The sequence below is a fragment of the Anolis carolinensis genome, chromosome 4 (assembly GCF_035594765.1).
Source record: "Anolis carolinensis isolate JA03-04 chromosome 4, rAnoCar3.1.pri, whole genome shotgun sequence".
Classification (NCBI taxonomy): Eukaryota; Metazoa; Chordata; class Lepidosauria; order Squamata; family Dactyloidae; genus Anolis; species Anolis carolinensis.
The window spans coordinates 9,750,809-9,767,407 of NC_085844.1; the positions used below are offsets into that span (position 1 = coordinate 9,750,809).

A 16,599-nucleotide genomic window follows, 5' to 3' on the forward strand; every position below is an offset into this window, starting at 1 on the left:
CTTAGCTGGTCATTATCACTCCCAGAAAAGACATAGGTTGTGATCATAATTGCTTAAATAACAGGAAGAAAATGGATGTGAGAAGGGCTTGGAAACCGAGATGCTTAGGAATACCACACCTCGTTGACTTTCCAGTTGATTTCATTGCAAAGGCGTGTGGTGTGAGCTGTTGGTTTGTGAAGCTGTTATGTTTCTGGGTCAGGTAGTGGGTTTAAGAAGTTGCTCATTTGCTCATTATGACATCAAAGGTCATGTAGATTAATCCTTGGCAGCTCATTCATTTCTCCTGTCACTCATGCTTAACTACCGTTGGGACTGTGATCATTTTTACAATATTTGTTCATGTGCATTTGAAGCACTAGTGTTTTTCAAAGGGCTTTCAAGATAGCCGTGCCCATTGGTTTCACCCACATTGCTTGCCATTGCACCGATTGTGGAGTCTGAGGATAGGATCCTAATGCTGGAATTCAAATGGCAGGTTCTTTCTGATTTCATCCAGCTTGGATAAATTCAACCATTCTTTGTTGCAACAGTGAGAAACGGCAGGATTTCATTTCTCCCCCTGCAAGACAGACAAGATATTTTCTATTGGTTCTAAAATTGTTCAACGTAAAGGATAGTCAGAAAGCATCTGCACTCTGCTAGGGAAACAGGTTTCTTATCTAGCATTTTCCACACCTTTGGGTACATCTATACTGTAGAATTAATGCAGTTTCATGCCACTTTAACTGCCAGAGCTCACTGCTATGGAAACATGGGAATTGTAGTTCTATAAGACTGTGAGCTATCTTTGTCAAAATTGCTCATGCTTAATCAAACTAAGATTTCATAGCATTGAACTATGGCAATTAAAGTGATGTCAAACAGCATTAATTCGGCAATGTAGATGTAACCTATGTTCATGGTAATGCTATCATTTCCACCAACTGTCCAGCAACAGTTCATGACTCTTTGGTCATTCCAGCTGTTTTTAAAATGTCCCAGTTCCTCATTATTCCTCCCAGGCCCCTTCTACACTGCCATATAAAATCCAGATTATCTACTTTGAACTGGATTATATGACAGTGCAGACTCATATAATCCAGTTCAAAGCAGATAATGTGGATTATCTGATTTGATAACCTGGATTATATGGTAATGGAGAAGGGGGCACAGTTACCCCCCTTGTCCCCAACTGACTTCAAATATTGCCAACTGAGTTGAACATACAAAAAGTAGTTTGGTTCTCAATGAACTCACCACTTTAACAGTCATGGCTCAATGCTATGAAATCATGGAGATTGTAGCTTGACAAGGTCTTTCACCTGTTTTGCTAAAGAATGATGCTGCCTTACTATAACAATAATTCCTAGGATTCCATGGCATTGAGTCATGGCAGCTAAAGTGGTGTTAAACTGTATTAATTTTACAGTGTAGATAGTTTTGGCACATTGACCTCACTGTGGCCTCCTTCCTCTTGGTCTCAGGAGATCTCAGGTGGCCACCTTGGACAAGGCTGGGCTCATGCAATGTGCTTTCCATGCTTAGAAGAAAGCTTTTAGAATTATCTGTTTTTGCACCAGCTCAGATGTGGAACTAGTTTTCTGAAAACAAAAATGATGGATCACCCCAATTATGCCTAGTCAGGTAGTCTAAATGGGATGCCTAACTCTGCTGCCTCTTGTAAATCTTCCGTGGGATGCATATGTCAGATGCTGGCATGGGGGAAAGGCTGCTCATTTCCTACAAACAATAGAGAAATGGGACTCTTGTAGAAAACTGGATATGCCTATTGATGAGATAAATTGTCGTCAGGATGACTAACTGGGATGGTGGTGGCAGCAAAAATCAATTTCCAAATTAAACAAGACAGATCTACTTCCTCAGCTGCATTGGCTCACTGCTTGCAACATCCTAATTTACCCGCTGTATTCAAATGCTTATTTTGTGATTGATGAAAAGTTGGGACTGAATAGTGTAGTTAGATATCTTGCAGGAAAAATTAATATCTGGCTCTGGGCCTTCATGGCATTACAAAAGTGTGGGTTTCAGTGAGGCCACCTCTCCTTGCAATCTGTCCCCATGCAATGAGTATGCTGCTTTTGAAACAATTACTGAAATGTCAAAACGTTTGACACAGTTCTAATACTAAATGCTCTGATGGTGAGGCTTTGCTGCAGAGTCTGCATCTCAAACCCAGTCGTTTTAGAATAATGATACAGGCATTAGGTTTGCTCATTTGAATCTCACCTGAGGAGTTTCATAGAACGTTGTTGAAAGCAGCAAGGGGGAAAGAGATATCTGCAAAACGTTCGACTTATGCACTCAAGCAAAAGTAAAGGGAGATAAATGCCTATGTGTATTTTCCTTTCTCCACATTTTCCTTCTGTTACATCACAGCTCCAGAAACCCCACTGTTTTTGAATGTCATATTCTAGGTCCAATGACTTTGGCCTGGAGTCATGCAGGAAAAGACTGAGTGAAAGACTTTGAAGAATGTGGTTAATAGGGAAGAACAAGATAGTTGTGACGGCTGGATGTGTGGGTGTATCATGAGGAATAAAGGCATAGCAAAGAAACATAATGTATTGTATGAAAAACATCCTAAGAGCAAGTTGCACCAAGTTCTGTGATACATTTCCCCAGGGATTGCTGTCGTGCCCTTCCATTCTAGGCATTTCATACAGAAGTATACTCAAGGAAATCCTGGGGTGTCTCAGTGACTTACCATAGAATGACAGAATCCAAAAGTTGGGGGAAAAAACCCACAAGGATCATGCAGGAATAAATCATTCCTTAATGAAGCCCATCCAACCTTCATTTAACAACTTCCAAAGGTAGAGTGTCCATCGCTCTCCAGGGCAGTCCATTCCATTGCTGAATAGCTGGAATGGCAAACTAGGTCTTTCTAATATTTAGACAGAATCAGCTATTTTGTAATTTTAATCCACTGGTTGGTCTTCTAATCTCTAGAGCAGTAGAACACAAGCTAGTTCCATCTTCTACATCAGTGTGGTCCAACCCGTGGCTCACGGTCTGCATGCAGCCCACCAATTCATTTTTGTTGGCCCTTGCCCTTCTTATTGGAAAAATATTTTAATTTAACATCTGGAAAAAATCGTTTACCCTTCTTACTGCTTTTAGTTTTTAAGAATTCATTTTCTTTATGGAATGTCTCTAGCCCTCACATTCCTATACTAAAGTTTGATTGGCCCTCGGGTAACTAAAGGTTGGACCACACTGTTCTACATGACATTCTTTCAAGTATTTACATATAGTATCATGTCACCTCGCTATCTTCTCATCTCCAAGCCATTGTCCCAATTGTTCCTCATACAGCTTCCTTTCTAACAACCACCCTAGCTTCTGAAGCTTTCCCAATCTAAAGTCCATGGCTGGTTCTATTAATAGCCAAGTTGAGGTGACTGTGACTCTCACTGAAAAGGTAGCAGATTGTTATTGTTATTGTGGCGTTTCTGGTGTTTTTTAATGGTTGGTGCAGGATAAAAGACACTTTTTGGCCCAAGATGCCAAAATGATTGCATCAACCTTATATATCCACTGTGACTTGTTGCATGCAAAGGAGTATTATGTAAGTGGGTATGCAACGGAGTATGTGGAAGAGGGCATAGCTGGCAAGAATTTTGAACAGCAGGGGAACAGGTAGATCTGTCACTGAGAGATGGCAAGAATTGTGGTTTTTTTTCTGCTTTAAGCTGAATATTTGGAGCTTTGCAGGTAGTGGACCCTAGTGTCTGCTCAGCTTGAAGAGCTAGGAAAAGAATGGCCATCTAGTTCAAAGTGGATTTGCTCTCCAGCAAAGCCAGATCTCCTACAGAACAGGGACACTCCATTCTGTAGCAGTTGCTAGTGTTATCATTGTTCCAAGTATTTATATTCTGTCTTTGCAGGAGACAAAACCTGTGGGAAGCGAGGTGGCTTAGACTTAGAGGGAACATAAAATAGATTCACACATAAAATAGTCATCACAGGGCTGCTGGTGGTAGATTGTCCATCTGCCTGGAATGGAAACAGGCTCCTAGGGTTATGGCTGCCTTTTTCCTTCTCTTTCCTGTAATCTGTCTCTCAGGGAAGTCGGTGATATGTGACTTTGTATATATAGTTGGGAATGAAAGGAAAGTCCAGCTCAGCAGTGAAGAAAGTTAGCTGCATGGGCTACACTCAGCCCTAGAGCCTTTGCTGTCTTCCAAGACACCAGTCCAATATGTTTTAAATTTTTGGTGTTGTTAATAGAAAATAGCCCTGTTGTTATTTTTCTTGTCATTGTTCTTATCGACATCATAGTCTATGTTGAGGTAATGTCTGACTTATGCCAACCATGAGGTGAACTTAGTGCAGGGTTTTTTTTGCCAAGACTTGTTCAGAGGGGTTAGTGCAACTTGATGAAGGTCATCCAATGGGTTTCCATAGTTGTGTGGGGATTTGAACCCCGGTCTCCAGTGTTTTAGTCCAGTACTCAAATGACACTGGCTATCATAGTAAACCCGGAGCGGTCTACATTGCTATATCTCTTTCATAATTCAAAAAGAAATAACAGAATCATAGAGTTGGAAGAGACTACAACGATTATCCAGTCCAACCCCCTGCAATACAAGAATCCATTCAAATTACCCTCCACCTCTCACAGTTGTTCAGTGTATTAATGCTGTATTGTATCTCATGGACTCCCTCACTTGTCTAATTGGTTGAATGTCCCTTTTTTGGGAAGAATGGATCACAATGTCTTTCAGACTGCCAGTGCAAGAACAAAGCAAGGCTGAACATCTTCTGTCTAGTACTGAACAGCAGTTTGTTTGCAATGAAGAACCCTGGTGGTTCTTGCTTTTGCATTGACGAACACCCATATAAATGAAGCCCTCTAGCCTTCTGTAAAGATACTTGGCAGATGCACAAGGGTTTCTTGGCAGGCCACTTGATGTAAGAGCTAGATGTCCTGAAGGTAGGAGGTTCAGAAAATTCTGATACACTGAATGTGTCTGTGATGTATAAGGAATGTGGCTGAAGGATGACCAGGTTAACACAGATACAATCTGTTCTGCCTGTGAGACTGAAACTTGTGCTGAGCATGACTTTTCTTGTGATGTACTGTTTTGGACAGTTTCTCAGGAGGGATTGCAGAGAAGCAAACAGGGACAAAAGGGTGCTGTGAGGACACACAAAGGCTCCACTGCCTCTGGACATTTGTGTGAGACATACAGTTGGATGAGATGTGAAATGTCCAGAGCAGGTTCTGCATCATTTCCATGCAATTACAAGAAACAAAATTAAGAGTCAGCAGTTTTAGTAGTGAGGACAGAACGAGCAGCCTCTAGCAAATGGTAGCTTCGGTCTCAGTGGCGATGTTGACTCTATCCAGCCTTAGCTGAAATTTTGAAGGAGCTATCCAAGGTAGGGAACTATCTATCCCCAAATAGATCCAGAACCTGGGATTCTATTTTTAAAACCTTGAAACCACTGCACACTCCACTGATATGGAGATCAGTAGGTACCACTGCAAGCAGCAACTCTGGATCCAAGTTGGACTGTGCCATTGTGGGCTGTAAGTGTAGGAGATGTGAGATACCAATCTGTCATTCATGTTCAACTTTATGGCATGCTAAATACATGATGAGGTGAGCAGTAAAATATAGAGGCTGGGATCCTCTTATTGCCATATGCATTTGTGAGTCCTTCTACAGAAAGATCTAGACATTTTTTCCAGTGCAAAGTATCTGCATTCAGTTCAAGATCTGTGTGTTCTGCATAGTGATGCATACATGGATGCCAATGCAATAGCTTATTTGTTTGTGCATTGTGGTGCACGTTCATTCAACACAAGGGTAGTATAGGAAGTCATTATACAACTCCACATATACAGTAGACCTCTGCTTTTACAAAGGGTGCAGGACCCTCACAAAAGTGGCAAAACTGCAAATACCACCAGGACCCTCAAATGTATATTAACATACATTTTTTTGTATTTCTGTGTTGTCTTTACATATTTTATTACTTTGGGTTTGAGATTTTTGTGTATAAGCAAGATATAAATATTTGGTGATAAATAAATTAAAATAGGATTTGGCACAGATTTGTGAAGAACATGTCTAGCAATGCCTTTTAATTACCATAACAAAACAGAACCACCATGTTCCAAAGCAGTATATCTTTAGCAAATAGATACTGGAGGACAATAATAGGAATTAGCTACTGCTTGGCATCGTGTGCTGTATATTCATTGGCACAGTTCTGCAAAGCTAGACTACATGGATTTTTTAAAGGAATCTGATCAAGCAAAGTGATTCTTATAGGCATCATTCAACCTCAGTTAAGTGCTGAAATTCTAGCACTTTAAGCATGCACTTTGAAGTCTTCCAAGTGCAATTTTGAGGCTTAGATTTCAGTCTCAGCAGTAAGTCCCATTAAGCTTACCATGGAACACAGGAGCTTGTACTGGCTGCCAATATACTTTTTGATCTGAATTTAAGATACTTGTGATTATCTCCAAAGCTCTAAATCACGGGTGGACAACTGTGTGGGGGCACAGGCCAATTGCCCACCAGACCCCCCATCATGAGAAAGCTCAAATGTCTCAATTTTAGTCTGGAGTTCTTTTCAAAATAGCAACAAGAAGTGTTTGGACATTTCACTGTTTTCAAAAACATTTTGGGAGTTTAGTGGGCTTTAGGAATGGGCTTCAGAGACCATGAAAGTGGGGTCCCTAGATCTCCAAGAGGCCTCAGAACTGTACTAAGCCCACTCCATTACCAATGAATCAGGACCTTGATAATTAAAGGAGCAGCTCTTTCTAAATAGGCTTATCTGAGGAATGAATTCTGGTGGAAAAACCTATGGGAGGTTGTGGGACAAAGCCTTGACAGCCATGGCTGGTTAATTGTAGGATGCCCTTGTCCCATAGGCCTGATGGGTACTAATGCTGATTTTATTGTGGCACGAAACAAAAAAGATTAGCCAGTAGACCATAATGGACTCCTTCCCAACTGTGCCAAGTTTTCACTTGTTTTAGTCTTTTGAACACATTGATTTGTTTAATATGCTTGCAATCTGTTTAAATTATCTTTATTGTTTTGAGCTTTAAATATTTCCAAACTGTTGAAATTGATTTGTTATGAATGTCCACTCTGGGATATAGCATGGAAGATGAACAGTTCAATGGACAGATAGATAAAACTAAGGGGACATTTTCTTGCAGAAAGGAATAGAAGATTGTGCAGTTATGTTTCAGTGGTATGCATGTTTCTTGAACATAAGGCACACTGTGCCTGGTGTTTCTTACTTCCAAGTGAAACATGAATATTCATGTGCCATTTTGGCTGCCCTTACAATCTATATAAAAGCTTCTTAAACTATGGGTTATGACCCCATTTAGGGCCACCTAATGAAATGTGGGGTTTGTGAAAATTGTGTATACAATAAATAAATAAATAAATAAATGTGGGGTTTGTGAAAATTGTGTGTAGCTTGCCACCTAGTGGCTGTTTAAGCCGTTTACATAAATCTGTTAGCAACTTTGTGTGGCAGATGCTTCAGCTGCAATTCATAAAAAAGGAAAACCAGCCTGCTTTGTTTAGAAAATCTTACAAATGCTGATTTTGTCTAATGGCTGTATTTTCAGTTTCAGCAATACATCCCTTCAAAATTTGATTCGAAAAAAGTCAGTTGGCTTCATAAACTATATTCAACTAATATAAAAAACAGCAGTCACCTGTCATTTAAAGTTCAAAAAGAATTTGCCTGCAGCCTGTGCAGGGAGGGAAGGATTAATACTACCTATTTTTTTTTGGGAAGGAAAGAATATGGATTGCATGTGTGTATGTGAATATACCATGATGGGAACAAAAGAGAGCTTGGGTGGTTATTTCAGGCACATAACCCATTCTGCAACTTGGGATCTTTTACATTAGAGCCTCCGAAACACCCTATTCAGGAGAAAGAGAGCCAACTTGAGGATGCAAACTAAGCATGCCAGTCGAATGTTGAAGATGCTTTCCATCCCACACTATCAAATATTTAACCAAGATTTAATTCTTTATGTAAAAGTAAACAAACATAGGCATATCATTAGTATGGAAATATGCTTTTTTGTTTAATTAATTGTGAAATTATATGCATACCAAATGATTGATTTCTTTACAATTTATTGTCAGTAAATGCTTAATTTATATACTCGTTTTATATATCTGGGATCATGCAAAAATTTCTCACAGTTGTAAGTGGAAAAAGTTGAAAAAGTTTAAGAAGCCTTGATCTAAAGCATGGGATTCAATGACTCCCCTCCCTGCATCCTCACACTTTTGTAGCAGTTGTGTCTTTTAGAGTGATGTGTTGTGTTTGAAGTGATCTTAACATTTTTACATTTGTATTATTTGGAGTTAATGTAAGGCACACTGTGCCAAGTATTTATACCCATAAACTAGATTATGGAAGGAACATAACTATGAGGGAATGGAAAAGAGGGAGATTTGAAATGGTCACCCAAGATATATATATATATATATATATATATATATATATATATATATATATATACACACATACACACACACACACACACACATACATACATACACACACACACACACACACATACATACACAGAGAGAGAGAGAGAGAGAGAGAGAGAGAGAGAGAGAGAGAGAGAGAGAGAGAGAAGGGAGGGAAGATGACTCCAACGTCAGTAAAGTTTTGCCCCACCAAAAGTACTGGGCAGCATTCTTTGCCATCACATGTAACTCAGTAGCAGGCAAGGAACATAACTGAATTGGCATAACGTTATCTACTCTACCTTCAAATAAAGGCAGGTGTCCATAATCCATAATTGCTTCCCAATAAGACGGGTTCTCTTGCATATCAACTTACCCTTCAGTCTTCAAATTTTGATTATTGGAGTATCTTAAGACTTCAGGAGAGCACATTTGTGGAGAAACAATCTAGAAATATTTATTAATTATAACAACAAAGCAGAGTCAACATGTTCTGTAAAAGAATACTTTGACAAATAGTGGAGGACAAGGACAGGAAATAGCTTCTGCTTGGCACCATGTGTTGCATATTCCTTTGCACAGTTCTGCACAAATAGACTAGATGGATTACTTTAAAAAGAAGAAGAAGCTGATCAAGCAAAGTGATTCTTATGGGCTGAAACCTGAATGTCAAAGTTGGGCTCATAAAATAGAAGTGACGGTGTCAATTTGTAACATATTTTACATTTGTATTTTTGGAGTTCACTTGATTGCACTTATGGAAACAATTTAGCATCCAAACAAAAGGTGCCAAGGAGAATGAGCAAGAGATGCAAAGGCAGCAAATGGAAGAGAGGAGTGGTAGGGGAGAAAAGGATTTTGAAAGTCCCATTCTCTGCAGTGGGAGATGAAGGAATTTTTTATTTTTAGTAACACTTTTGGATTGTGGATATATGCCTTGGATTGATAGATGTGTCCGATGATATCAGAGCCACCAGCATTATGCAAACCCAGTCTGGTCCTTCTCCTGTTTCTGAGTTTCCGTACAATGCCAAAAAGTGCCCATTCCGCTTCATGGGGCAAGGATTTGCTGACATTGGAGCCGTTCTCTCTCTGCCCCCCTCTCCCTGTCTGTTTGTCTTGAGTGACCCTTTCAACTCTGCCTCTTCACTGCCATCTGCTTGATTTGCTGACAGGCATTTAACTTACCAACATCCCTGTGCCAACGGGATAACTTTTCATGCTGAGGCAGCCATCCTTCTTCTGAGTAATGTTGCCCTGAGATGTAGCTTGGCTTTCTATCTTTCAGCATGAAAAAAAAAAGCCAAACAGAAAACTCAGGCAAGTCTCTGACCTGACAGAACTGAAGAGAGATGGGGAGACCTGTGGCTACTTCCATTAATCTCTGGAACAAAGTGATATTCTCATTCAAGGCAGGATAAAATTCGTTTGTTTTAAAGTTTATTCACATCAGCTGCTGTGCTCTGCTATCTATCAGGGATGGCGAGACAATCAGACATCACTCCCTGCTTCAGGATGTTTGGCTGGTGGTCTCAAGCCATGAGAGCCAGCATGGTATAGTGGTTGGAGCACTGGACTAGGACTCTGGAGACCAGGTTTCAAAACCCTGCTTGGCCATGGAAGCCTACTAGGTAATTTTGGCTAAAGTGTCCTCTCCCAATATCTGAGGGAGATCAAGGACAAACAGTATCTGAGTAAGCTCTGCCAGGGAAACCTCATAATAGGTTAGACTTAGTTTTGCCATAAAAGGCACTCATAGAATCATTGAGTTGGAGGAAACCATAAGGGTCATTTCATCCAACCTTCTTCTATGTAGGAATACTCAATCAAAGCACTCCCAATGGATGTTGAAAACCCTCCAGAGAAGGAGACTCCATCAGACTCCTAGGCAGCAGTGTAGTCCTCGGTCAACCAACTCTTACTGCCAGAAGTTCTTTCTAATGTTTATGTGGAATCATTTTCTTCTAGTTGCTCTGTGTCCTAGTCTCTGAAGCAGCAGAAGCAGCAGAAGACCAATCTTTGACATATTTTCAAATATTTAAACAGGCTATCATGTCACCTCCTAATTTTTCTTCACCAAGCTAAACATACCCACCTCCCTAGGACGGTTCTCATAGGGCTTGGCTTCCAGATCTTCGATCATTTTGGTTATCTTCTCTGGACATATTCCACCTTGTCAATATCTTTCCTTAACTGGACACAGCGTTCTTCTAGATGAGGTCTGACCAAGGCAGAACAGAATGGTACTATTACTTTTCACAGCTGGAATATTGTATTCCTATTGGTCCTGCCTAGGAGCCCCAGTCGTGAAGTGTGTCAAAGCACTGAGCTGCTGAACTTGCAGACCGAAAGGTCCCAGGTTCAAATCCCAGGAGCGGCATGAGCGGCCGCTCTTAGCTCCAGCTTCTGCCAACCTAGCAGTTTGAAAACATGCAAATGTGAGTAGATCAATAGGTACCGCTCTGGCAGGAAGGTAACGGCACTCCATGCAGACATGCCGGCCACATGACCTTGGAGGTGTCTATGGACAATGCTGGCTCTTCGGTTTAGAAATGGAGATGAGCACCAACCCCAGAGTTGGACACGACTGGACTTAACGTCAGGGGAAACCTTTACCTTTACCTTTATTGGTGCTGCCTAGAACTTAATTGACCTTTTCAGCTGCTTCATTACACTATTGCCTCATGTTTACCTTGTGCTGTTGTCAAGCCAGGTGTCATCACTCTATAACTGCAGTTCATTCATTTCCCCTTAAATGTAATATATTACCTTACCTTTCTTCCTGTTGAAGTTCATTTTCTTTGTTTTGGCTCAGCTCGCTAATCTTTTAAGCTGATCCTGTCTTCTGTTGTATCAGCTATCCCTCCCAATCTGGTGTTATCTGCAACTTTAATATTTCCCTCGTCCATGTCAGTAATGTTGAATAGCACTGGGCCCAGAACAGAGCCCTGTGGCACCTAAGAGTTTTCTCTCTCCATTAGTCACTCCTCAACAGTAACTGTCAGACAACCAGAAACCATTGCTTTTTAGAACTTTTAGCTGTTGCTCTTACAGCTTGGAAAGTTATTTTAAAAAGGTATATAGTTGCTATTATATTTCCAAAAAGATAAAAAAATTAAAGGAAATCTCAAATTCTCAAAGATAGCTGAGTAATAAACTTTTAGTTACTTGAAAACCAATTGATTGCAATAGCCTGAGGTACACCATAAATTGACACTTAAATTGTGTGACAGTTCTTCTCCAACATTTAGGAAGGCCACATTGGCATGATGTCATAAAAGGATTGGAGAGAGGTGAGCCATAGCTGGGTTTTGCCTCTGGGACCCTTATGCCACGCTGGGAAATGTTGGCTCTCAGCATGTAAGTGTTATTGAAGTGTATTGTTAACATCTTAGTCACTCTGTCGTGAGTTCCCTGTGGAAAGGCATCTCTTGTATGTTACTTCTGTCACCCCCCCCCCCCATTAAGTCCCAACTTCTGCACGTTTAGGTTTCAGATGCAATTACTTCTTTGTCGTTATCTGCCATCTCTGGCTGCCGCCAGCGTGAGTAAGAAGCTCTGAGTCATGGGGTTTGCGCAGTTCATTCCCCTCCATCCTTGCTCTTGTCAAAGGGAGATATGGCCTCTGAAAAGAAGGTGAATTTGTATTGCAGCGGCAGAATAAAAAGGGGCAGAAAAAGAACAGCTTCCATTCTAATGGAGTAATCACACAGATCCCAAGTTTGTTGGGAAAATGGTGTTAGAGGAAAGCAGATTAGCAGCCACATGCTTATTCAACCAAAAAAGAGAAAGACATTTCCTTGTCACCACTGATGTGGCTGATATCTGCCACCTTTCATTGTCAATACTACAAAGAGGAAGCCCTCAATTCACCTAACATCACTTTGCTTTAGCATTGCTATTCAACATGGGTTTCTATAGTACAATTCATTTGTAATCCAGCCATTTGGAAAAGTATGCAGATGTCAAGTTGCATGTTGTGAATGAGAATGGTGGAAATAGAGAATCCTTCTTCAGATGTCAGTCAAGGAAGCATTTCTACTCTTTTGGTATTGAAATATAGTGTGATATAGATATAGAATACAGTGGGCCCTTGGTATCCAATTGTCTTGTTAGAGACTAGCCCAGAGGGGAAGTAAAGGAGAGAATTCCAGGAGAGCAATAAAACAAGCTTTTTATTATCACAGCTTATGATAAGGCAAAAACAGCTGTAGGTACCCACATTTTGTGGGTCCGTACCATGCAAATGGCCATCGCAACATATGCGTAGCAAACAAAGAACTTTATATCTCAGCCTATCTAGAATTGACCAATGGCTGAGGATCTTCCCCACCTTCCACACCTACTTGGCACAAGTGATACCAATGACCTAACTTGTTTACTCTGAGCTTTCTTCTCTCTCTGGAACTTCTTGAAGGAAGGCACCAGCCCACAGGGGTACAGGGAGGGGTACAGGCCATGTGTTGCACATACTACTTTAGTTCATACAAAGTGCTTATATTATCTACCCAGTTTCCCCTAAAATAAGACATCCCCATAAAATAAGACCTAGTAGAGGTTTTGCTGAATTGCAAAATATAAGGCCTCCCCCGAAAGTAAGACCTAGCAAAGTTTTTGTTTGGAAGCATGCCTGCCAAACAGAACGCCAGAGCTTGAAGGATTGGTCAATGTACATACCATATACATGGAAATAATGGTAGTAATAAGAAATTCTTGATAGGACTCACAGTTTGTCTGGTTATGCTGGTTTGTGATAACTACTGTACAGTATATAATAAATGTTCATTTTTTTGTTCGACAATAAATGTGAATTCTTCTTCATGGAAAAATATGACATCCCCTGAAAATAAGACCTAGAGCATCTTTGGGAGCAAAAATTAATATAAGACACCATCTTATTTTCGGGGAAACACGGTATATAAAGGCTATATGATATATGCAGAGGCAAAGCTACATAGGCAATAGTTTACTATTTTCTGGCTTATGGTCCCTACAGTCTTTGGTACCAGAGCCCCCCAGGATTCCAAATACATTGATGCCAAAGCCCATTATATGCAATGGCATAACAAAATGGCACCCCCTATATCAAATAGCAAAATCAAGATTTGCCTTTTTATTAAAAATAAATTGGGTACAGAAAATAAATTGTATTAGATGCCTTAGTGGAACAAAACAGAGATAACCGGTAAGGTGCTTTGCATATAGAAAACGTTGAGTTTCATTCTTGAGGTTTCCATCTTAAAAGATTTCCACAGGATGGATGTGAAAAGGCCTTTGCCCAGAATTTGAAAAAGTTATTTTTTGGACAGCATGGTTGATGCTCCTTATGACCCCAGTGCACAGCTGTCCATTAGACCACAATGATCTGGATCGTAATGCTTTGAGCCATGGACTTTCTAGAGCAGTGGTTCTCAGCCTGGGTCCCCAGGTTTTTGGCCTACAACTCCCAAAAAATCCAGTCAGTTTACCAGCTGTTGGGATTTCTGGCAGTTGAAGGCCAAAATATCTGGGGATCCACAGGTTGAGGACCACTGTTCTAAAGCTTGATAAGTTAAAAGGATGAAAATTGGCCGCAGTTATGGTGTAGTTCAATAAGTAACTTTTCCAAGATCTGTTATTATCATATGATTTAAATGGATTAAATGTGACATCTTCTGCCTACAAACCACATAATCGATGTCAGAGCTACGGCCCCTTAGAGAACCCCATATCATAATTTTGTTTTTAACTGAAGGACTCTGTTGTGAAGTTTAATAACTGGAGTGTCTCTCTGCCTCAGTAGTCTAATCAGTGAACATCGTTGTCTGCCAGGAAGGTAACAGAAATCGCCAGGCATTGTGCTTCTGTAATGAAGGCTGAATTCCACTGTGGTGCAGATATGCTCCGGTCTTTTCCAGCTAGATATATTTGCAAAAACAAGAATGAGAAATAAATTCCAACCTATCTAGCAGGAGATTGACCTTACTCACTAGAGACAAAAGACTATTTGCAGGAAAGAAGAATAGTTTGCTGTGCTATTTTTAACAAACAAACAAACAAACAAACTAAACACACTCTACAGATATAGATTTCTTTTCTGCTTCCTACCCTTTGCTTCCAATTAGTTTGAGAAATAAATAAAATTGGTTTTCATGGCAGAAATAAATAGCATCACTGCATATACTGGAGTATACTGGGTTAATATATGATATATTTTATATTCATATTTTCAATTCTCAAAAAGGGATGCCTGGTCTGATAGTTCAGAGTGGGCATGCTGTTACCTCAAAATGGGATATTTTTTTCCTGGAGAATGATTGTTTGTTTGGGCATTTAACCAAGTTAATATTGTGATGTTACACCGAGCCTTGGATTCCTGTCTCTATGGTTCTTGCTTCAAGTTTGCTTTTCAGTTGAATGGATTTTTCTTTTGGATAGAATCACTATGAACTAACTGGGGTTTCATAATGGATTTATTTGATTAAATTTTTAATTGCATACTTTTTATTAACTTTGATTATGAAACAGAATTAAAAGCCAAGGAAGAAAATAAAATATTTTAAAACCCCAATGTGTAAGAGCTTCAGGTTATGCATAGTCACAAATCTCTTTCCCCCCAAATTTCTTTGTAGAAAACCAACTTCAGCATATGTTGTTGTCAGAAGGTACTCAAAGAAGAGAACATAGGGAAATATTTCATGACTTGTTGAAGGATGGCTTATGCATGTAATGGAGGGCATTGCTCATAGGATGAATAAGAGCACAGTGAGCCTAATGTATCCATGGGGGTTTGGTTCTGGGACCTGCTGAAGGTATAAAAAAGTGTGGGTGAACATGCCACATATTATTAAATGGCAGCAATGTGAGCACACATACTTCAGCATGTCAGTGTTCACATGACTACTATACACTAATACGGGGGAACATTGATTTGTGGCAGCCTGAAATCATGATACATTTTACGCAATTTATAATTATCTTGTTCATACAGGTTCATTGGCTACTGGTCTGTTTCTGAGTGCAATTCAAAGTGCTGGTTATGACCTATGGAGCCTTATATAGCTTGGGCTAACACTGCCTGAAAGATTATATCTTCCCATATAAGCCTGTTTTTGCACTCTTCAGAAGAAGACTTCCTCTGTATCTCATCATTCACAGAGACTTGGGTGGTGGGGAATGGGAGAGAGCTTTCCTAGTGGTGAAAATTCTATGAAAATTCCTCTGAAGTTCAGTGTCGCCCCTTCTTTTTATTGATAAGCAAATATATTATTTAAGCAGGCCCTCGTTTTTCAACTGATTGGGGCAAAAGGATGTTCGGTGGGTGAACTGTCGTCTGTGTTGTGTGTGTTTTAATGGTTTTCAATCAATAGCTTCATTATTTAATTTTTAAGCATTTTATTGTATACTATTTTAGTAAGTTTATTTCAACCTATATTTGTGCACCACTTTGGGAGGATGGAGGGACAGTGGCAGTAGTAAGCAAACCAACATGGTGTCGCGGTTTGAGAATTGGACTATGATTCTGGAGAATGAAGTTCAAACCCCTAATTGGTCATGGAAATCCTCTGGTTGAGTCATATGCTCCCCTCCAAAAGATCCATGAGTTGACTTAGGGTCATCATAAATTACTTGAAAGCACATGACAGCAGCAACAAATTAATACTAGTAGTAATAATACTAACAGTAGTTATAATTTTAATCTTTATCCTCTTTTTTTTGGAGCCTCCGGTGGCTCAGTGTGTTAAAGTGCTGAGCTGCTGAACTTGCAGACCGAAAGGTCCCAGGTTCAAATCTGGGGAGCGGAGTGAGCGCCCACTGTTAGCTCCAACTTCTGCCAACCTAGCAGTTCGAAAACATGCAAATGTGAGTAGATCAATAGGTACCGCTCTGGCAGGAAGGTAACGGTGTTCCATGCAGTCATGCCGGCCTCATGACCTTGGAGGTTTCTACGGACAATGCCGGCTCTTCGGCTTAGAAATGGAGATGAGCACCAACCCCCAGAGTCGGACACGCCTGGACTTAATGTCAGGGGAAACTTTTATCTTACTTTTACTTATCCTCTTTTTGTCTTCAGTTCTTCTCTTGCCTTGTAATTGTCACATCAATCACCCAAGCTTTCTCTTTTCTTTTCTCTTTAATT

At 40.2% G+C, this 16,599-nt stretch overlaps 1 protein-coding gene across 3 annotated transcripts in view; it reads left to right on the forward strand.

Annotated features, from left to right (window-relative positions):
• Positions 1-16,599, forward strand: part of kcnk9 (potassium two pore domain channel subfamily K member 9) — a 111,280-nt gene that overhangs the window by 78,546 nt on the left and 16,135 nt on the right. The window lies entirely within an intron of this gene.